The sequence below is a fragment of the Macaca nemestrina genome, chromosome 11, assembly GCF_043159975.1.
Source record: "Macaca nemestrina isolate mMacNem1 chromosome 11, mMacNem.hap1, whole genome shotgun sequence".
Classification (NCBI taxonomy): Eukaryota; Metazoa; Chordata; class Mammalia; order Primates; family Cercopithecidae; genus Macaca; species Macaca nemestrina.
In genome coordinates, this window is record NC_092135.1 from 47,105,634 (window position 1) to 47,129,177 (window position 23,544).

A 23,544-nucleotide genomic window follows, 5' to 3' on the forward strand; every position below is an offset into this window, starting at 1 on the left:
AATAGAACTTGCAGGACTGGAAGTTGCTCTGGGCGGGTGAGTGAGTGAGTGGTGAGTTAAATGTGAAGGCCTGGGACATTATTGTAGACTTGAAAAACACTATACTTAGTGTTTTTATACTTTACAGTGGCTACACTAAATTTATTAAAAATATGTTTTAATAACTAATTTTAGTTTACTGTAATTCTTTATAAACCAAAACATTTTTAATTTTTTGACTGTTAAGTAATAACATTTAGCTTAAAACACATTTTGCAGCTATACAAAAATATTTGTTCTTTATATCCTTATTCTATCAGTCTTTTTTCTTTTTTCAAATTTTTAATTTTTTTTTTTTTTTTTTTTTTTTTTTTTTTACTTTTTAAACTTTTGTCATAAAAACTAAGACACAAACACACACATTAGCCTGCGCCTACACAGGGTCAGCATCATCAACATCACTGTCTTCCACCTCCACATCTTGTCCCACTGGAAGATCTTCAGGGGCAATAGCATGCATGGAGCTGACATCTCCTATGATAACAATGCTTTCTTCTGGAATACCTCCTGAAGGACCTGCCTGAGGCTGTTCACAGTGAACTTTTTAAAACAAATAAATAAAAGTATACTCTAAGATAATAATAAAATATAGTAAATACATAAGTCAGTAACATAATCGTTTATTATCAGGTATTACGTACTGTACATAATTGTCTGTGCTGTAGCTTTAGACAGCAAGCAGCACAGTAAGGTTGTTTACACCAGCATCAGCACAAACATTTTAGTAATGCGCTGTGCTATGATGTTATATGACTATGAAGTCAATAAGGGATGTAAGTTTTTCAGCTCCATTATCATCTTGTAGGACCACTGTTGTATACGCTGTTCATCCTTGACTAAACCATCATTATGCAGCATGTGACTGTATGTGCATGTATGCACACACGTATGTGTTTGTGTTACTTGTATAATAAATATGGAGTTTTATAAACATAAGAGAGTAAATCATACCTAGTAAATATATGTCCAAGAGAGCAGACAACCACCTGGTGAGCTCAGGACAAGGGAAGTAAAATTTGAGCTGGGCCTTACAGAGTAAGGAGTCAATCATTAGTGCGGCAGGGTATTGAAACAAGGGAATAAAACCTCCATTGATGAGCTCTCTGGAGCTGGACTCCAAATGCCTGCAAAGACCCCTCTGCCTGCCCCCCGACGTCCTAACCCCTGACCTGTGGCTTGTACTTAGTCATGTTATCTACTGACTTTCTTGCCCTTTCCTCAACCATTTGATTCACAGACTTCCAAACTATGTCTGATGTTTTTCTTTGGTGGGGCATTCGGGCTAAACAGGGGACTACAGGCAGTTGATAAGACCTGCCTGAGGGCCACCTACATGCTAGCATGGCAGCCACCCCAAAGACTACAGAAGGCAGTGGATTTGATTCTAAAAGACGTCCCATGCAGCCATATAGTATGCATACCTGACAAACTTTAAAATTAGAGTAGCACCTGTGCTTTAAACCAGTAATAACTTTGCCAAAAAGTGCCTCTCCCCATACACACACCATCCCCATGTACCTGGTCATCTAAACATCCTCACTTTGAAATGTCTTACCTGCTTTCATCCTCAGTTGAATTGTTTATGAAGATTTGAAGTAGATCAATTCAGCTGTGTTTGCATTCTGTAGGACATGAAAAAATGGTATTTCAGTTATTATTGTTGTGAACTGAGGAACCGAATGCACAGTCTGGGTTTTTAGATTGCAGGTGGAATTGGCAGCATCTGTGGTTAGAGAAATGGCCCCCAAGCACGTGAACTGGGTAAATTTGATTAGCGTTGCATGGAGAGAGTCAGCCTGGAACACCCCAATGCCATTCTTCTTCAAATGCATGTCCAGCTACTCATTTGGTGGGGAAATGCTTTTATTTTTCCATTGTTGGATCTCTGTTCCCATCAAATATGTAGCCATGTGGCTAAGGTGGTAACTCACAAAGCTGGCTGGGATTATGTTTTTAGTATCTTGGCAGTAAAGAGAGATGTTTATTTGGTTACCTTAGCTCTGCTCCCATTTGGCTATTTCCTCCTGTCTCTTATTCCCCTTCACCTTGTTACTTTGGCAGCCAGTAGCATTGCTTTTTGTAAAGAAAATGGATGCAAATTACCAGGGGCAATGAAACAACTCATACATTGATTTTTGGCTTAGAGGCCCGACATTTTGGGAGTCAACAGCAGGATGCTTTGCTGTGGGATCTGCAAGGGATTGGAGTAGATGGCTAATGCTCTGTGAGCAAATCTCATGCCTGCCGGTGCTTCATTATCCATTCTCTGCAATGAGCAGCTTTAGCAGGCGATGTGCAGAGCCTGTTTATAGGACTGATGGTGGTTCACAAAATCTGCTGCCCAAACAACAAGAAAGCTCAAACTGCATCTTCTCCTTACACAACCTGGCACTATATCCCTTCTGCAAGAGTTTTTTTGTTTTTGTTTTTGTTTTTGTTTTGTTTTGTTTTGTTTTGTTTGTACTATTGAAAGTGAGTAGAACTGGAAGTAAGGTAATGTTTGTTGAGCACTTATTATATGCTAGGCATTGTAAAACACACTTTGTACTTATTAATTTAATTTTCACTGTATTTTTTCACTGCATTTTTTATAATTTACTCTGTACTATATCCCTAACATGTAAGTATTACTGTCCTGATTTATAGATGAGAAAATTGAGACTCCAAGAAGTATTTGTTTTTTTCAGGTTAAACAGTGCCTAATAGTTCTTAAGTTGAGGATCTGAGAAAAATATCCTTGAATCCAATTAAATCTAAAATACACTAAGTCTTAAGAAGAACTCGTGTTCCATTAGGGGCCAGAGGTTTAAATGCTCAGGCTGAGAGGTAATTAGGCTTCCAGCACAATCTTTCCATGTGGATTCAGCATATAGACAGTGTCCATTGTTCTTTCCTCTATCGCCATCCCATAATGTCAGTGTTTTCATATTTAGTTTTCATCTTTTAGAAATCTATTTTAAAATATTATAAAGACAACATCTTGTCCACCACTATGATCTAGAGGTCAGTGCAAAATTAACTAAAAGTCAGTTTCCTATCACTACTTCCCCTACCCCCGTGAGACTAAACAGTGCTACCTGAACGGTCTGTCCTTTCGGCTGACAACAAGCAACGAAGTGACTGACGCCATGCAGTGTGTAGTCCCTGTTCACAGAGCAGAGCCTGTCAAAGTCAAGGGACTCTGCGTCTCCATCAACTTCAGACACTGGCAGCTAACTCACCTTGCTTTTGAAATTTTGTTTTCCGTTAAACTTGAGAAATGCCTTTAATGCTTTCTTCCTGATACTAATACATTGTAGACATGATCTTCTAGGCCTGACGGCTGTTTTATGAGCTCTTGGAAACCTGTCAGTGGTATATATTCTTCTCTTTCTCAACAGATGATGCATCCCTGTACTTACTCTAGCCAGTGGGTCTTGTCAATAAATCTGTCAAAGGCCAGGCTAGTCTGCACAAACGTGCTCTCCACCTTCCCCGATGGAATGAGAGGCGGCCCTTTAAAGCTTGGTGGAATGGAGATTGCTTTTAAAATCGAACTCAGGAATAAAAGTATATATCCGTTTTCATTTCTGTCTACTACCATGGTCATGAGATTTCTTATTTTTCCTTCATTAGTCAATTTGTAGATTCCCAAGTTTGGGAGTGGGCAAAGAAAGTCGCAGCGGTACACACTGACTTCAGAATCACCAGCTAGCTGCAGGCAGGAGATGAGTGCATGCCGGCTGGCTGGCCCACTGCCACCTCCCACCGTGATGCTGGTCCTTCAGGAAGAACCCAAAGGGAGGCTTGTGTATTGCGTTATCAGGCTGGGGACCTGAGAGCCTCAATTTCTCCTGACATAATGATGGGTCTTCAACATGAATTAGAAAGCTCTGCAGTTATGCAGATGATTTTCAGAGACAGCACACGCACTGTTTTAACCCTCAAACCAAGTCTACTCATCTCAATAACTCTTAGCAGCTAGCTGGCAGTGCCGATAATGATGATACAATCTGTAGCTTTTATGTTGGTGAATTACTCATGATGTATAGAGAGCTGTGTGACTTATTTTCAGGAGATTTTATATTCCTAACAGGGGTGATTAAAGAGACAGACTCTATTGCTCAGATCAGCATATGTGCCACAAACGTGTTTTCCACCCAGATTTCTAACTGGGATATTTCTGTTAGCAGTGTTGGTGAGTGCCTGAAAGGTCATTTTGATTTATTATTTTTTAAACCAGGCATTCAGAATATTCAGAAGTTAATCAGTTCATAGAGATGTACTAATTCATAATATACAGTCTCTTGCCACTAATGTCACTGCCAGCAAAGTCAGTCCCCTCAGCATCCTCCATCCTGAAAGGGTGACATGCCGCCCTGCCAGCAGAAAGCTCACCTGGCACTGTTGGTCTGTGTATCATCTACATTCTCCCCAGTTTTTCTAAATTAATAGGAAGCCTAGTTGGTTTAGGAATTCTTTTAGTTAGATTAGATAATTCACAAAACCGGTAGGAAATCATTCAACCTAAGTTAAAACCAAAACAACCATATCTTCAGGAGACATTTTCTACAAAATTCTGTCATTTTTGTTTCTTTATTTTTCCTGACCATAAGAAAAGGAAAGGAAATATCGGAAACGGAAAGTCTGTCCCTTTGTAACTGGAGAGAAACTGGGTTTGGGTTTGCCTAACTTTTCTCCCCGAAGATTTAATCAGTATTTGCTGTCAAAGAAGAGAAATGCTGTAGCGTCTGCGAAGACACTTTGTCTGTCTGGATAAACATAGTTAAGGTGACGGTAGGCCTTATGTGAAGAGGTGTGGGGAATACTTTTTTAGGATTTGAATACAAAAAGACAGATTTACTAGAGGCTCTGCTGGGTTTTTTTTCTCCCTAAACTTCCTGATTCAGCGGGCAGTGCAGGAGCTGGTACAATGTTACATGCTGTTACACGAGTGAAACCAGCCGGATTTAATGATTCCCTGCTTCTGGGTCATAATTCTTTGGTAACTGCGAGAATTCCAAACTTGCAGCTCTTCTTTATCTTCCCCAGGGCACGACAGCCCTTTTCTTAAGGTGGTTTTTGTTGGTGGTGGTGGAGGTAGATTTTTACTTTGTTTTGGCCTTAGTCTTAGCCCCTCCAAAGGAGACTAAAGTGAGGAAGAAAAGAAATTATCAAGTGTTGAACTATGAATGAGTCAGAGGAAGTGTTAACTAGACCCTCTTTGCTGTTGGAAGCATCCTAAGCTTAATTTGTGGGCAGGAGGCTCAGCCCTGAGACAGGCTCCCGGTCTCACTTCTCGCGATGTGAGGCCCAGCCTGGCTGCTGGTGGCCGGGAGCTGCATCCTGATCCTCCATCCTGGCTGTGTGTGCTGTCCTGGTTAGGACATCTGGGAACCGGCTCTGCCACAGGCACAAAAAGGGCCTGGAACGAATCCTGACCCTGGGGCTTCAAAGTACACGAAATGATTTTTGTTCTTTTAGTCCTCAGTTGCCCAATTTGACGTACTTTAAAAAGGCCTCTCAGTGGGCCTCACCTGCTCTGTGACCTGAGACCAGGCCCTGCACTTCACTGGTCCTGCTTCCCACTCTGTCTGTGGGTGGGGATGGACTAGATTGTTCGCTTTTCAGATGTGTTAAGCTATGGAAGCCTTTACCCAAATAAAATTTTGTGAAAGATCCTAAAAGAAGCAATTTTATAAAATCAAATCTATTCTCATTTAAAGGGGGTGAGGGACTGAGAGTACCTACCCCCCACCCCTCTCGAATCCCCTTCATCCGTTGGAACTCCAGCAGGGCTGTAAGGCCCCCATCCATTCCAGCCTAATAACAGACTGGCTGAGTTCAGGAAGTCACATTAAACGGAGGCCTGAAAATGCAGGTAATTTTACCTTTGTTAATCCTGAATCCTGGAGACAGCGTATCTTGCAGGTTTTAAGGGAACCAACCTAAAATGGCTTAATCCATGTTAAGTTTGTAAACACCAATCATCTCCTGTCCCTTGTAGCCAGAGTCATTCAGCTTTGATGTTGTTCAGTGACATGAAATGACAAAGGCATCTGTGATGAATTCTGCCAGGCATACCCACCTTGATATCTCAGAACTACATCAGGCCCCCAGCCACTTCCTGCTGGATTCCAGAAACCCAGACTCTTTGCCTCCCACCTGCCATCCCTTGAACCCGTCTAGCACAGGAACACCGTATCAACTTCCTTAAACTTTGCATTGATCCTGGCAGTCTCCTTTGCAAAAAAGTCTCATTGCTTGAAAGACTTAAACTCAACTCCTGCCTTTCTGAATCCTCCATGGATAATTCCATTTTCCTATCACAGCCTGTTTTCCTTCTAATACACTTCCTTCTAATACATATCCATTTCACGAAATCATTCTTCTAGTCTCTGCCTCTAAACCTGTGGTCATGCTCTTTGCCCCTCTCACTATTTGCCTTTCCCCATGAAAAATCTTACGTCCTATTTTTCATTCAACAATATCCTTTTCAGTTCACCCTTCAAGTTCTTCTTTCTTCTCCCTCCCACAGCAAGGAAAAGGCAGCGTGATGTGGCAGCAAGATTAGGGAACCAGAAGAGAGCACCATGGCTGCCGTCTGGAATTCTGCCGTGTATCTGCAGGTGCTATTGCCTAAGCCCCTTGACCTCTTTGGTTATAGTTTCCTCATCTGTAAGTGGGGCTAATAATATAACATCTGCCTCACCTACCTTACCACGTGGTTATAAGAGTCAAAGAGGTATTGTATGTGAATGCATTTCATCTAATTTAAGCACTTTATATTTTATAATTTTTGTTCTTTAATAGTAAGGTATTTATGAGGTATAATCATAATCATTTTCTGTACCCTATAGCACTCATTTTAATTCTTTATTATACGCTGCCCTGTGCTTACTCCAGTTATTTAATGCATCATCAGTTTTTTGGGTCGAAGAGTTTTCATATGGTTTAAAACTCCGTGGCTCTCACAGCGTCAACCACACAATACATACTTCATATGGATCTGTTTAATAGAACTTTGATTTCTGATATCCTCCAACACCTACTATTTTTGGTGTGCTGGCAGTAGCAGCCATTTAATCATCAGAGAAATACTTGAAGTTTTGGCAATCCTCCCACAGCAAGATTGAAATTCTAAGGATTTAAAACAGACATGGAACACCTTAAGAAGGAGCAGTAAATAAGTTGCTTGGGTGAGATACTCTCTTGAAAATTAACTCAAGTAGAACTCAGTCCTAGCACTGGTTAGAATGAGTCCAGCTATCAGTCCCTTGAGTCAGCATTGCCTCTCTAAAGCTCTGTGGATGCTCACAACCAACAAGGAGAAAGTCCCCTTCAGTAGGAAAGCATCTCAGACTGTCAGGATATGCTGTTATTTACTGAAGGGGCTGCTGCTTCAGAAATAGCCAAATTGCCCTTCGATAGGGTCAAGGGATTATATATTTTAACAGCCCACATTACTTTGCATTCAACTTTTTCCTAGTCAAATGCTTTCCATGAGAAAAGATTCCTGCATTAAGTTATGTCCATTATAAAAGTGAATGCTCTTAGTGCTTCAGTAAGTGGATGGCAAATACTTCTTCATGTAAGTGGAAATTATTTCATTTTGGATCACAGAGAAATATACCATTTCTTTTAGATAACTAGAATACCTTTAGGAAAATAAGGTGAACCTGTTGTGATAAATTCTTATCAGAGAAGCAGGCATTCTGGGTACCACTTAAGACACTGAATATTTAATTTGCAAAGGGTAAGTTGGTGATCAGTAAAATTTAATTTTTTTCCCTTTTAAGCTTGATGTATCTACTGTACCTTATGCTTCTGGAAGAAGTAAACTTTGCTGGAAGGGTGAAATTTCTGAACCAGAAATGGAGATAGAAGAGCTATGGAGTTTGCTGGAAATCCTCTAAGTAGGAAATTGCCCAATTCCTAGTTTAGGGTGTGTAGGCTGAGCCTCAGCAAGATACCTGGTCATACTGCAAACCTAAGCACTTGTCTGTACCCATGCATTTATTCTGATGACATCTGCAGAAAATCCCAAACAGTGTGCTTGCTTTCTTTTTTGTTTTTTTTAAGAAAAGAATTTTTTTTTTCCTGAGCCATTTGTTCTACTTGGCCAATCTATAATGTGTGTAGATTTGTTTTCTGCAGATGTGCTTATTTCTGGGAACATCTCTGCATGGTTTCAGCATAAATAATATGCTTCCCTACCTACTATAAGTTACAGAAATTGCTGGCATTTTAGAAAAATTCATGTTGTAGAGTTAGTAATGCTCCATAACTCGTTGTCCCTATAGCAACTGCCACATGTTTGTAGTTTGTACATGGACTGCCTTCATCACTACTTCAAATCACTTTAGGACATGGGCCATGCCTTACTTAAATTTTTATTTCTAGTTCCTCATATAGCACACAGTAAGTGCTCGAGAATGTTTATTCAGTGAATAAAAGAGGAAAATACATATACATATATGTGTATGTATATGTATACATATACATGTATATGCCTGTATTTTCAGTTTTAAAAGTTTATTTGGCCAGGCGCAGTGGCTCACGCCTGTAATCCCAGCACTTTGGGAGGCTGAGGCAGGCAGATCACCTGAGGTTGGGAGTTTGAGACCAGCCTGACTGACATGGAGAAACGCCATCTCTACTAAAAATACAAAATTACCTGGGCATGTTGGCTCATGCCTGTGATCCCAGCTTCTTGGGAGGCCTAGGCAGGAGAATCGCTTGAACCCAAGAGGCGGAGGTTACAGTGAGCCAAGATCGCGCCATTGCACTCCAGCCTGGGCAACAAGAGCGAAACTGTCTCAAAAAAAAAGAAAAAAGTTGATTTTTGATTTGATTAATGCTTTCTCCACTGAGAGAAACTCCAAAGGTAAATTTGGATTGATGATGCCAAAACATGGCTTTTCTAATCCAGTGTGCAACATAATTATCTACATGGAAGGAAGCCAACAACATGGGATACATTCATCAATGTGTGGCCATGGAGCAGCTGTGAACTTTGCCAAGTTTTCTTACATCTGTCCTTCTGCAGGGCCCAGGGAACTCAGCCTCATAAAGAAACTCATGAAACATCTCTCAGTTTTCTCTCATGAGCTACCATTGCCAAAATGTGTAGAAAGTTAAGTAGAAGTATAAGAAGGGATAGCAATTATTTTGATATACCACCACCTAGTAGACCTCATTAAGGTATTATATTCCTGAAGTTCTAGAATTTTCCTTGAAGAATTTTATAACCAAATAAAGCTTGTTAGAATGTTGATTGTAGCTTGGCTCTTGTTTTCCTGATGGAAGCTTGTGATTTGATACCAGCTTGGTACTTCTCTTCTGCACTCCAGCCTCTATCTCTTTCTTTTTCTTTCTCATACAGACTTGCCACCTCTGACTGTTTTGAGTTAATGATGAGAAACCAGATATGCATTGCTGTCAGGTGTGTATGGAGTGGTGGCCACATGGCTTAGAACACTCCTAAGTCTCTGTCTTCTCATTTAAATGTAGTATGTGTTCTCATTTAAATGTAGTATGCGATAGGCATGTTCCCCGTACAAGCATTTTTTTCTTATTAAATCCTTTTTCCCATAAAGTGCCTCTTGAAAGAAAATATGACTTCGCTTTCTCTTCTTTGTTCATTCCAAGATGTTCAGCAAACATTTGGGTCTCTGCTCCATGTCAGGCTCATTTCTAGGGATGAAAGATTACTCCTGCCATCAGGGAGCTCGAATATGGTAAGAAAGGGAGACCGGCATCTCCTCCTATACACGTATTCTTCTTCCTGAAGAATCTGGCACCATGCCCAACTGTTGCATGGGCTTCTGGGGCACTCAGGGATCAAAGGCAAGATTTTTTTCCAGTGGACCAATTAAAGAAATTGAAGAATAATGAGGGTCTGAAGCCCAAAACTAGAACAATCTCACATTAAGCTGGTGAAATAGCAGCAGTGATTGCCATCTGCTGACACACCACCCACCAGTAGAAGCAAGAGTTCTAGGCCAGTCAGGCCTCCTGTGAGCTGGGAACCTATCCCTGATTAGAGTAATTAGAGCGACTCCCTGAGCTCGCTTATAATTTGCTTAATCACACTCATTTCACTGAACTATGGTTTTGGCATAGGTGGTTTTAGTGGGGAAAAATACAAGGTTTGGAGAAAAAGGAAAGAAAGCTATTAGGGAGAAGGAATTCCAATTGATTCTCCTCCCTAGTCAGTTTGGGGCTGGCAGAAAAGGAGGCAAATGACATCAGTGACAACATGTAAGTAGAAGGAGGCTGATTTGGAAAATACTGGCCTACGTGTATTTATTGCATCTGGTTTTATTGCCTTCACAGAGATTGCGTTTTCTGCAAATGGAAGGTTTATGGAAAGGTTTAAGCAAGTCAATCGATGCCATTTTTCCAACAGCATGTGCTCATGTTGTGTCTCTGCATCACATTTTGGTATTTCTCACAATATTTCAAATTTCCTCATTATTATTATACCTGTTATGGTGATCTGCGATTAGCGATCTTTGATGTTACTGTTGTAATTGTTTGGGGGCACCATGAAGTATACCCATCTAAGATGGTGAACTTGATCCATCAATGCTGTGGATGTTCTGACCGTACCAGTGATTGGTCATTCCCTCATCTCTCTTCCCCTCCTTGGGCTTCGCTGTTCCTTGAGACATACAATATTGAAATTAGTTCAGTTAATAACCCTATGGCCTCTAAGTGTTCAAGTGAAAAGAAGAGTCACATGCCTCTCACTTTAAATCGGAAGCTAATAATGATTAGTCTTACCTAGGAAGGCATGTCAAAAGCTGAGACAGGCTGAAAGCTTGGCCTCTTGTGCCAAACAGCCAAATTGAGAATACAAGGGAGAAGTTCTTCAAGGAAATTAAAAGTGCTACTCCAGTGAACTCATGAATGATAAGAAAACAAAACAGCTTTATTGCTAATACAGAAAAAGTGTGAGTGGTCTGGATAGAAGACCAAACTAACCACAGCGTTCCCTTAAACCAAAGCCTAATCCAGAGCAAGGCCCTAGCTCTCTTCAATTCTGTGAAGGCTGAGAGAGGTGAGGAAGCTGCAGAAGACTTTGAAGCTAGCAGAAGTGGGTTCATGAGGATGAAGGAAAGAAGCCATGTCCATAACATAAAAGTGCAAGGTGAAGCAGGAAGTGCTGATGGACAAGCTGCAGCAAGTGCTGCAGAAGATCTAGCTAAGATCATTGACGAAGGTAGCTACACTAAACAACAGTTGTTTGTTTGTTTGTTTGTTTAGAAAAAAGTCTCACTCTGTCACTTAGGCTGGAGTGCAGCGGTGTGATCATGGCTCACAGCAGCCTCAACTTTCTGGACTCAAGTGAGCCTCTTGCCTTGGCCTCCTGAGTAGCTAGGATTTAGAATATTTCAGAAACTTAGTTGGTAAAACAGCAGCAGGTTTGAGAGGATTGGCTCCAATTTTGAAAAATGTTCTGCGGGTAAAATACTGTTAACCAGTATCACATACCACAGAGAAATCTTTGATGCTGGGAAGACTCAATTGATGTAGCAAACTTTATTGTTGACTTAAGAAATTTCCACAGCCACCCCAGCCTTTAGCAACCACCACCCTGATGAGTCAGCAGCCATCCACATTGAGGCAGGACCCTCCACCAGCAAAAAGATCATGACTTGCTGAAGGCTCAGATGATTGGTAGCATTTTAAAGTATTTTAAAATTAAGGTAGGTACAACTTAATAGACTCTAGTATGATGTAAACACAACTTTCGTCTGCACCAGGAAACTAAAACATTTGTGTGACTTGCTGTATTGCAGTACTCTGGAATCAAACCCACAATATCTCTGAGGTATGCCTGTAGGTCCTTTGAGTCTTGTTTTTCGAGAATTACTGAGCTCACAAAAGGAAGCAGCTGGTGATTTCCGGAAACGTGTTTGTATAAGCCCAGAATTTGAACAATGCACTAAATGAAGTGTATTGCATGTATTTAAATATTTATGCCCAAATGGCTATCATTTCTTAGCCTGCTCTGTCATGGTCTCATGACATGATACAATTGTTATAAGATTATAATTTTCTAGATGTGAAAGGCATTGTACAGAAGAAGAGGAGAATCACAGTAAACCAAACAAAGGAAATGCAGAAGACACATTTTCAGCAGAATATTGCAAAGTAAGATTCCCTGAGAGCAGGAACTCAGGCAACGTCAATGAACAAAATGACGCCCGACACATCGTGGGTGCCCCGTAAATATTGGTTGAGTAACTGAATAAACGTATTTAGTTACTTAAAGCAGGCTTGTCCAGTCTTTTGGATTCTGTGGGCCACATTGGAAGAAGAGCTATCTTGGGCCACACAAAAAATACACTAACACTAACGATAGCTGATAAACTGCAAAAAAACTTGCAAAAGAAAATCTCAAAATGTTTTAAGAAAGTTTACAAATTTGTGTTTGGCCACATTCAAAGCCGTCCTGGGCTACATGCGACCTGTGGGCCATGGGTTGGACAAGCTTGCCTTAGAGGGTATAAATTGGATTATTTTATGAAATTAATTAAAATGTGGCTTTTTGGTGAGGAAAGTGTAAGGAAAGAAAGAAATGGGTGAAGATTTTGAATGTGGCAAAGTATATTTTTCAAACTTTTAGCTGGGAAAACATTAGTTATTCTTCTCATTTCCCATCAGGGACACAGTTTGGTTCCATTTTCTTCCCTATGATTCAATGACTGGGGGAGCATTTTTGTAAAATTGTCTTTTCCTGGGTACAGCATTCCTAGTTTCTTTTGCTCACCTGTTTGGATGTTGTGAAGAGACAGTATAGGAGAGAGACAAGTGCACATTTAAACTACTGATTATAAACATTATTTTCTCTCATTTACTTCTAGATCATGAATTTAATATCCCCCCTGTGATGCAAAGTAGAGACTCAGCAGTGTCAGATTCTGGAGGCAAATTGGAGGCCTTGTTTTTTCACTTATAAATAGGCCCTACCTTGGATCTCTTCTAAACTCTCTTGTCAAGCCATGGGCTGGTTGGTTCTGACTTTATCTGAATGTGATGTCTTCCTCTGCTCCCATGTTCTAAGCCCTTGCACCGAGGGTGGGAAAAAGGATTGACATTCTTCACCTAACCCCAGCCCAGAGTCATTACTCAGACAAGATGTGATGAATAAATATTGCCTTTGGAGGAAGACATACAAATTTGCCAAAGAAAGGAATGCAGTTCTGGGACCTCCTAGCTACAGTGTTACGTAAATCACTCAACACCCAGTAAAGTTGAGGTTGTGAAAGTCAATCATTTTCCATTTGTATTATGGCTAATTCGTCTAAGGAAAATGGTGACAGAGGATATATTCCTAACATCTCAGGAGGTCACCTGGCTCCAGAGAGGTAGTTTTAAACATACTTACCTCTAAGATGTCTCATGTGGGTAGCTAGTATTTATGGAGTTCTTTCTCTCTTCCTGCCGTTAGTCTAAGTGTCTTGAGACAAATTAACTCACTTACTTGAGGTCATTGTTTTCTATTATTCTGTCATTTTTGCAATGAGGAAACTGAGGCACTGGGAGATTCAGTAACTTGCCCAATGTTATACTCTAACTTTTAAAGACTGATTCTACCTGTAAGGAAACTGAAATGCTGAGAAATAGCCCAGGTGTGGCAAAATATTTAGCTTTTTCACTAAGCTAAATAACAGGAATTTCCCCCTTCATATATATGTACAAGAAACTATTGCTTCCTTTCCTATTGGAGTGGATGGTAGCCCCTCTTCCTATGTAGACTTCATACCAGGGGCTAAAGAGTGAGAATTCTCAGGCCTCCTTCTCTTGCCTACTCAGCAGCCTGAAATCTGGGGTCCCAGAACCTCAAATGTAGTCGTGGGAGATGAAGCTATTTTTAATATTTCACAAAGCATAAAATAAATTGTCTATTCAAGGGCAATAAAACAATATGAGCTAATGAGTGTATAAAAACAATTTTTTGATTTGTCCAACATTATATATATCTCATGTATATATGTATACATCATGTTAAATAGTAATTATCTCATGTGGATCACTTTTTATGGCAATTATGTGCTTTTAATCTTAAAAATGGATAATGAATTATCTTCTACGTAGAGTTTAGATAAATCCTTCTAAACATGGAATCTGAAGTTAGGCATAGGGGCAAGATAGAAATAGATCTGGGGGACAGAAAAGTTGATGCCTGTTGGTCTATAGAGTAAGGGAGAAGTGCTGCTAATAGTCAGCACATCACAACACTGTATACATACATGGAAATAAACCTATTGGGGAAGCAAGGCAATGCTTCCTGGCTGTTGATCTTCCTTACCTTCATTCTTAATTGACTTTTATTTCAGACAACTGTGAATGTGTTCTTACCAGGATCTCAGGGGACATTATCAGTGCAATTTGCAAAATGTAATTAGGATGGTGAATTGTCAGGTACCCCTACACCCACCTCCAAATGATGCATTTCAAAGCCAAACAAAAATGCTATTTTGTACCATCTGCTGTTTGAATTTTCCAAGTCATTGGTCCATTAGAAAGAACTATTGAGCTTTAACCATAAACTATGGAGCCAATTGAATTGTTTTGTTTTAATTTAATTTTTGAATAAGTCATGCATTCACATGGATTATAAATCAAAACAATGAAATGAGTTATACTCTGAGAAGTCCTTTTCTCACTTCTGTTCCCTTGTACTATATTTGTTTTATCCCTGGCTCTCCACCTGTAGGCCATCACTTTTATTAGTTTCCTAAGTATTCTTACGAGTATATTTATCCATATATGAGTAAACACATATAGTGTTTTTCATACTATTCCCTCTCTAACACAATAGGTAACATATGAAGTAACATTGATAACACAATAGGTAATGTGTGTGTGTGTGTGTCTGTGTGTGTGTGCACATATCTGTATTCCTTTTAATGGACACTTGGGTTGTTTTCAGACATTTACTATTACACACAGTGCTACAATGATATGATGCCAATACATTGTTGTACATGTATGCAAGTCTACCTGTAGAATAAAACTAGAGTAGGATTTTTGGGGTAAAGGGTAATTACATCTGAAATTTCAATAATGTTGCCAAATTGCTCCACAGGGTTTGTATTCCCCCAAGCAATATATTAAAATATGATTTCCCATGATCTTCTCAAAAGGAGAGTGTTAAGCAAACATGTTCATCTATCAGCTTGGCCAAAATCTAGAAGTTATAAAGTATAATTTTAATTTTCATTTCTCCTATTCAAAAAGATGCTCAACTGTTCTCATGATGTTTAAGGGCCATTTGATGGATTTTTCTATGAAATGTGTATTAATTTTCTTTGCCAATTTTTCTATTGGATTTCTGATAATTTTCTTATGATTTCTAGTAGCTATTTCCATACTAGTGAGATTATCTATTATTTTAAATATGATCGGAGTTGAAAATATTTTCTCCAAGTTGTTATTTGTTTCTAACTTTGCTTATGATTTTTTTGTTATACATACAGAAGTTGTCTAATATAGTTGAATTTATCAAACTTTAATTTTATACTTTCTGTGTTTTGAATCATAGTTAGAAGGACCTTTCCCCACTCCAAGGAAGTCACTTATATTTTCTTCTGGCACTAAAAAGAACACATTTTCTCATGAACAATTTTAAACATACACAAATAGAGAAAATAGTATCATAGACCCCAGCTATCCATCATTCAGCCTCAACAATTAGGAATATTTTGCCAATCTTATTTTGTCTATTTTCTCACCTATTTTGAGAATGTTTAGAGCAAACTCCAGATATATTATTTTCTTCATAACTGCATCTATATATGTAATAACATGTAAGGATGGACTTTTTAGAATATACCCTCTAAACCGTTAAGATAACAATTCCTTAAAAACTTAATTAAATAATGTAAAATGACTTAATAAAATTATTCTGTGTTCAAATATTCTTTTTGGAAATGTTTATGGCTTTGTTTTTGTGTGTACAGTATGAGGTATGTATCCAACCTTATTTTTTTCCTGGTCACTCAGTTGTCCCAACTCAACTTCTTTAAGTGTATATCCCTCCTTTACTAGTTTATGTTTGTGACACAACAAATTCTTATATGTATTTGAGTCTATGTCTGGACCTTCTATTCTGTTTCATTTGTCTGTCTGATCATATGCTAGTCCTGTCTATACTGTTTTAATTATTGGCACATTATAGAGTTTCACTATTAGGACTAGTTATTCTCCAAACGAAATAGTAAATTACCTACTCCAACTCATACTATATAAAAATTGAAGAAAATTATAATTTACAATGCAGCCTTTTCAGGTCAGGGAGAGGCCTGGTGATTTAGAAACCGGCAGTAGAGAAATGGGAGTCAAATGTGTGACAGTGAATGTGGTCCCTAATGAAAGTACTAGTAATAGCATCCTCCTATTATATAGTTATATATTAGTTATATCCCAATATACCATGAGAAAGTAAATAGTAATAACATAAAAGCCTGAAGCTTGGGGCGGGCGGGAGGAAGAAGAGGAGCCAGCAAAGGAAAAAGGATACGGTTTTGGTGGTTGAATTGGAAATCACCAATCCTGGTTCTTCTTCATCAAAGTGAGAAAGGTCTAGGATAGAGATGGCTGTAATATTTGCTTTATGCCATTCTCTGGGGAGCTGCTGAGAGACACGCTGCAGAGAAGCAAGGCCTGGGTAAAGTGTGTTAAGGAGGGCTGTGCTATCATCCTGCTCCGGGCAGATCACAGGTCTGGACAGGCAGCAACCCTGAACCTCAAGGCTGCCAGTGGGCTGGCTTGTGCCTCTGAAGACGTTAGAGTGAACCTCACTGTGTGCTTCCCAGGAAGACAGATGAAGATGTGTTTTTCTCAACCTTCTTTCTGGGAGACAGTATTAAATTTACCTAACGACATATTTTTATTGAGAATAAGCTAAGAGAAGTGGCTTTTTTTTTTTTTTTCCTTGGATACCTTCTTTGATATTAGCAAAGAAGTGACTTCTAATACCTACTTATTGTAGGAAAGACATCTCAAGTGTTTAGCAGGGGCAAGTCTTTTTTTTTTTCTCCAAAATGCTCATGTCTCCTGGACTCTGTCTATGTCTTCACCAAAACCCAGAGAATGTTCAGTCGGTTTTTTTCTCCAAAATGCTCATGTCTCCTGGACTCTGTCTATGTCTTCACCAAAACCCAGAGAATGTTCAGTCGGTCAAAGCATGGTGAAAGGTGGAGGAATGGCCTGGGATTGGTATATCATGACTTAATTCCCCTGCAGACACCCTTAATTACCCTTGGCACAGCTTGTAACCTCCTCATCCCCAATTTCCTTATACCCTGGAGATGATCACACCACTCTTACCTCACAGGGATGTGGAGAGGATTAATTAGTTTCGGATGGGAAAGTTCTTTAAAGATGAATCATGTGGTATAGGGAATGTGTTCATTTGAGGCCTCTCAGCCCTCAATTAGGAATAACTGCCCACTGTCCAAACACAGACACTAAAGGGTAAATGGAAATTGATCTGCCTTAGAGCCAGGGGAGTGGGGTTTGCAAACTGAAGAGAATGGTGAAGTCAACTTCAATCAAGCATTTATTCAATGATTATGTTCCAAGTGTCTATCCTGTACAAATTGTAATGGGCAATCTTTGGGGGACTTTGGGGGAGTGTTAAGTGGGGGAGTGATGAGCTGTGCTCACTGCTGGAGTGATTATTACCTACAGCAGAAGACAGTTGCCAGACTTGTGAGTCTGTGGACTAGAAGTCGTCTTTGCCGTCAGTGGATGTGAGCTGGGCATTGGGTACAGTGGGTTCCACATCCCATACACTGTGAACAATTAGGGTCATCGGTGCTTCCCCGGTCCTCTCACCTTCCAGATGGCTGCCTCACTAAGAGAGACCTTGGCCAGTCTCTCTTAGGCACTTTTAGTGAGAAGAATCTCTGCATTAATAAAAAAAGGAATAAAAACGAGATGAATCCTTTTTCTTGGCCTCTTTCAGTTCTGTTGTTATATGCAACTCCTTTTAAAGGTACATCCAAGGTGTGCTTTTTTCAAAACACAAGCTAAAAGGGGCTATTTTAGGCATTATCAAAGAACACTTTCTCTAGGAGTTTTATGGTCTGGAAATCAGTGCAGAATACGAATGAGATCTCAGTGTGCGTTTCCAGCTTAACTTCTTTTTTAAACGTTTTTTTTCTCTTTGAGGTGACCTTGAGTGAGGGTAGCAGGGCGAAGAAGAGGGTGAAGAGGAAATAAAATTGATTAAGAAAGGGGGTACGAGTAAATTTGGAAGGTGCAGGAAAGGGCTTTCCTGGACACGTGAGGCTCCTGAGAACATTATCGCAGTGAAAAGGTCTGGGACTGTGGAAGATGAGAGGCCGCCAGAATAATAAGCAGACAGCAGTTCAAGAGTAGTTTCTTAATTTAAGTGAGAAGCCTTTTGTCAAGTAGGAATCTAGTGTTATTTCTTGAAATACTCGATCTTAGAAAGGAAACTATAGGGCCAAGCATCATCACACAAATAGAGGATTCCAGTTTTCAGTGAATTTATTATATTCAAATAAACTTACATCTCTGTAGATATTGATAGGTATAATAATGCAGTAAAATCATACAGCCCAGAATATAGTATAGCCTCAGTGGGCTTCAACGCTATGTCCATACCAACATGTGCCCATCTTTCTGAGCCCTTTTATTAAAGTTTGAGAATCTTGCCCATCTCTCTCTGCTTATTTAACGATGTGCTTTAGTGATGGTAGAAGCAGAAAAAGCTAAATTTTTGAGAGGGTGGTGATATTTGTATGAAATTATAAAATATTCTTCAGCTAGATTTATCTTCTGGTATACTGCTCATTAATATTCTCGTTTTCTTACTAATGTCTTCCTTCTTACCCTGATTGGTTTGTAGCATAAATCTAGTTGTTGGTTTCCTACAACTTAATAGATCATAACAATTGCCCTTAAACTTCATAGTAAAGAGGCTACCCTTTATTCATTGCAACATTGCCTGTAATACCTCTGCTAAAACAAGTCGTAATGCTTTGGTCCAGAGTGGCTCTTTTCCTGGTGTTTCTAGCCAAGATTCAAGGCTCAGTCAGGGTCATGGCAGAAACCACCTGGTATAAACAACCTGGCGTTATTTAAGAGAGTTAATAGAGGGACTGTTTACAATGATGTGGGCCAGATTTAGGGGTAGTAACAGATTCCAGAGTTAGCAACAGAGAAAATCATTTCCACTGTATTGTTTTATAGGCCTAGAAGACAGGAGAAAACAGTTGCCAGAATCCAGGAGATGGGAGCTGCAGAGTTGGCCCCCTGCTAGGATCTGTGGGACATGATGATAACCTGATGGGGAGGGAGTCAGGGGAATAAATGCCCAATCTCACTGTCTTTCCATCTTCCAATCTACCAGCACCTGCTATTGGCAAAGCCAAACCAGCAGCCAGTGGAAGGGGAACCGTGTGAGCGTTCTTTAGCTCAGCTTCCCAGAGCACAGTGTAGGGTGGAGAGGGATAGAGGGTGTTTCTGGAGAAGCAAAGAGAGAAGCCAAGCAGAGTTCATTTCCCTTTCACCGACTGGGATAGCTTGGGAAGGTGGTGTGGTTGTAGTGTATTTCAGGCCCCACACAGTGTGTGTTGAATCACAGGCGAATGTACTAGACCATTGTTGAACAGACCTTCAGTTGCTGAAAATGGAGTTCTCATAATCTCCACGTGGGTAACTGAAAAGAGTGTTGTTAAAAGAGTGTCACAAAACTTAAAAGATTATTCACTTAAATAAACAATCAAAATAGAAATGGCAATTATGATGGTAAAAACGTGAAAAGTCATTTTTTAAAAATTCGCAATATTTGCAAGTGTATGAGGTCTGTGTTCACTTAGAGACCTTCAGCCCGTCTCCAAACATGGACTGGGCCTTCTCTGCCCAACCCATTGCTAAGCAAGGAAGGACAGTCTGTGTCCACAAGCAAACTCCAAGCTTTCTTCAGGCTAGAGAGTACCTCATGGGCTGGAGTCGGCATGGAAAGATTTGGTGAATGAAAAGTATTTGAACTGGACCTTCAAAGCAGGGTGGGGAGTGTGACACACACTTGAGGCAATAAAACAATGATACGAGTGAAAGCACAGAGCCTGTTGCTTTTTAAAACAAATGCTATTACAACTACTGCATGTTATTTATGAGTATAGGCAAATCATATAGATTTACTAGAAGGCTGATAAATGGAAACACTCCAGTGAGGCCTAAATATTGCTCTCACATGTATGCTAGAGTAGTTTTCTTAAAATTGGTCTTCAGAGGAATTTTACATTCTGCTGTCATATGTGCTCAGATAATCATAGAATTTGAGAGCTGAAAATATGTATATTGAATTTCAGTCTTAAATCTTGTCAGCTATCATATGGCCTTAATAATATTGGCCTGTAATAGGAACACTTTTACACTGTTGATGGGATTGTAAACTAGTTCAACCATTATGGAAAACAGTATGGCGATTTCTCAAGGATCTAGAACTAGATGTACCATATGACCCAGCCATCCCATTACTGGGTATATACCCAAAGGATTATAAATCATGCTGCTATAAAGACACATGCACACGTATGTTTATTGCGGCACTATTCACAATAGCAAAGACTTGGAATCAACCCAAATGTCCATCAGTGACAGACTGGATTAAGAAAATGTGGCACATATACACCATGGAATACTATGCAGCCATAAAAAAGGATGAGTTTGTGTCCTTTGTAGGGACATGGATGCAGCTGGAAACCATCATTCTTAGCAAACTGTCACAAGAACAGAAAACCAAACACCGCATGTTCTCACTCATAGGTGGGAACTGAACAATGAGATCACTTGGACTCGGGAAGGGGAACATCACACACTGGGGCCTATCATGGGGAGGGGGGAGGGGGGAGGGATTGCATTGGGAGTTATACCTGATGTAAATGACGAGTTGATGGGTGCTGACGAGTTGATGGCTGCAGCACACCAACATGGCACAAGTATACATATGTAACAAACCTGCACATTATGCACATGTACCCTAGAACTCAAAGTATAATAATAAAAAAAAAGAAAAAAAAATACAATTAAAAATAATAATAATAATAATAATAATATTTGCCTGTATGATCATCCATAGAGGAACAATAAATCTCTGCATTAAGCTTTCTAATTGATTTAATAATTTGACAAAAATGGAAATAGGTAGGGGCTTATTTTTTATTCTCCTTTAATTTCCACAAAACTCTCTGTAATATAGGTATGTGATATCTCCATTTTACTGATAGGGAAACAGACTCAGCGCAATCCAGTGATCACCTAGAGGCAGTAGATCCTGGACAGAGCTAGAATTTGCCCCCAGGCCTGAGCGCCTCCAAAGGCCGGTTTCTCCCCATTATACTAGTCAGCATTTACACTTGACTTTACCCTTGTGGGACCATGAACCATATCATGAACCATTTAATGTAGTTTTTCATGTTGCAATTAAAACACTATTTAATGTACATAATTTTTCAGTTTCCTCTGGGAATATGAAATTATGCACATATATATCTTTATCTATGTACAGTTCCTTCTGCTCCAAGTGGTAATAGTGGCAATTTATGGAGCAAGTGACACGCTGTAAACTTTGTTATATATGCAGAATGCAGAAATTTTTTATTAGGATTGCTTTTATAAGCTTGTCAGCTTCCAGAGAGTTCTTTGAATAATCTGTTCTGGATTTTGTGACTATGCAAAAGTCAGCATGATATTCTTTTGCCGTAGCATGCAGTTTATTGTTCCTTTTTAAATGCCCTCCTGTTTCAAAATGATAGATATCAAAAAACATGTTCTTTACTTGGTTAATATATTTCTAGATGTAGATTCAAGAATGAAGTTGAGTGAGTGGGGGCTTTATAAACAATGGTCAGTGACATAAAACCCTGGGACGGAAGTAAAAAGACGGGACAGATGCCTAGTAACAATTCTGCATTGTGCAGCTCTCCCATTTAACCATGTGGGTGCTGAAGGCAGCTGAGATGATAGGGAATACTGTCCCTTAAACAGAGTTCTAGGGACAATTTTGCAATCTGGCACATAGTTCGTGCTTAAGCAATGAATTCATTCAATAAAATATATGTATGTATGTATGTGTGTATGCACATATACACCTATCCAAACACACATATACAGAGAAATTTCTCAAGTGAGAAACACATCTGTATGAAAACTTTATTTTTACAATCATTTTTCTATGTCAGCTGAGGCTAAATGAAGTAAAAAAGCATTAGCTGTCACCTTACACACTGAGTGACGATGAATGCTAAATTTCCTCAACTGAGTGTCACGTATTAGATTGCATTTGTGGCATGATACACTCCTCTACTCAACCAGTGTCAAGTAATGGTCCTTTAGCCAGCTGCTGGACATTTCAGCCTCGATTTCTCTTAGGAGAGCTTTGATTGGTTATTAAAAGAAATGAATTTAGTAAAGAGAGCAGCTCTCCTGCAGAACTTCTGTCCAGCTATATCTTTCTCTCAAGTATAAAGACACTCCTCTTCCATAGAAAAGAAAAACAAATCTTTCATTTGTATACCTGATAGCAGAAGTAACTGTATAGAATTACCTTTCAATGTTATGTCCTTGGCTTTTTCAAAGAAATGGCCAGGCTGGGTACGGTGGCTCACACCTGTAATCCCAGCACTCTGGGAGGCCGAGGCAGGCAGATCACAAGGTCAAGAGATCGAGACCATCCTGGCCAACATGGTGAAACCCCTTCTTTACTAAAAATACAAAAATTAGCTGAGCATGGTGGCGTACACCTGTAGACCCAGCTACTCAGGAGGCTGAGGCAGGAGAATCGCTTGAACCCGGGAGGTGGAGGTTGCAGTGAGCCGAGATCACACCACTACACTCAAGCCTGACGACAGAGTGAGACTCCGTCTCAAGAAAAATAAATAAATAAATAAATAGCCAAATGACAAAGGCATCTGGAGGTCCTCAAAACAAATTTCAGACATTATTCATATGTTGTTTGGTGCCCCCTATATGTAATGGTATGACTCATTAATTAGAGAATTAAGTATCAGGAAGAATTATCTTTTCTCAAATAGTGAGAATCAGTGTGTCCCATGTCTCCCCTGGCTTCTAGGAAGTGCAGAGCAAAGGGAAACCCACAGCTGAGTGCTTTGTTCCTAGAAGGGATTAGGATCTTTACTATCCTCTCATCCAATATGGCTTTTATTCAGTATTGTAAGAGCTTTAATGCATACATGACTGGGCATAAGCCTTCCAAAAATCATTTATGGAAGCAAACAGGGTAAAAATTATTCCACCCGTGTGAAGGAGACTCTCAAATTTCATCAACGCATTCTTACTAGGTTCCTACCATTTGTCCAAATAGTTGCATAAAACATGACAAGCCAGTCTTGACTCTTTTTAAGGGAGTTTCTAATTCCTAAACATCTAAGTTTTTGTTTGTTTGTTTGTTTGTTTGTTTATTTTTTTTTTTTTTCTTGAGACAGAGTCTCACTCTGTCACCCAGCCTAGAGT

The 23,544-nt window shown here is 39.6% G+C and overlaps 1 protein-coding gene across 10 annotated transcripts in view; it reads left to right on the plus strand.

Annotated features, from left to right (window-relative positions):
• LOC105492691 (LY6/PLAUR domain containing 6B) overlaps positions 1 to 23,544 on the plus strand; it is a 188,844-nt gene that overhangs the window by 147,998 nt on the left and 17,302 nt on the right. Inside the window, exon 5 of one of the 10 annotated variants that reach the window (XM_071072720.1) lies at positions 6,557 to 6,647. The exons of 8 other annotated variants lie outside the window; for them this stretch is intronic. The gene's annotated coding sequence lies outside the window, so the exon portion shown is untranslated. Of the gene's footprint in view, positions 1 to 6,556; positions 6,648 to 9,446; positions 9,464 to 23,544 lie in introns of those variants that run through there. One more of the 10 variants, XM_071072721.1, reaches the window with a different exon arrangement.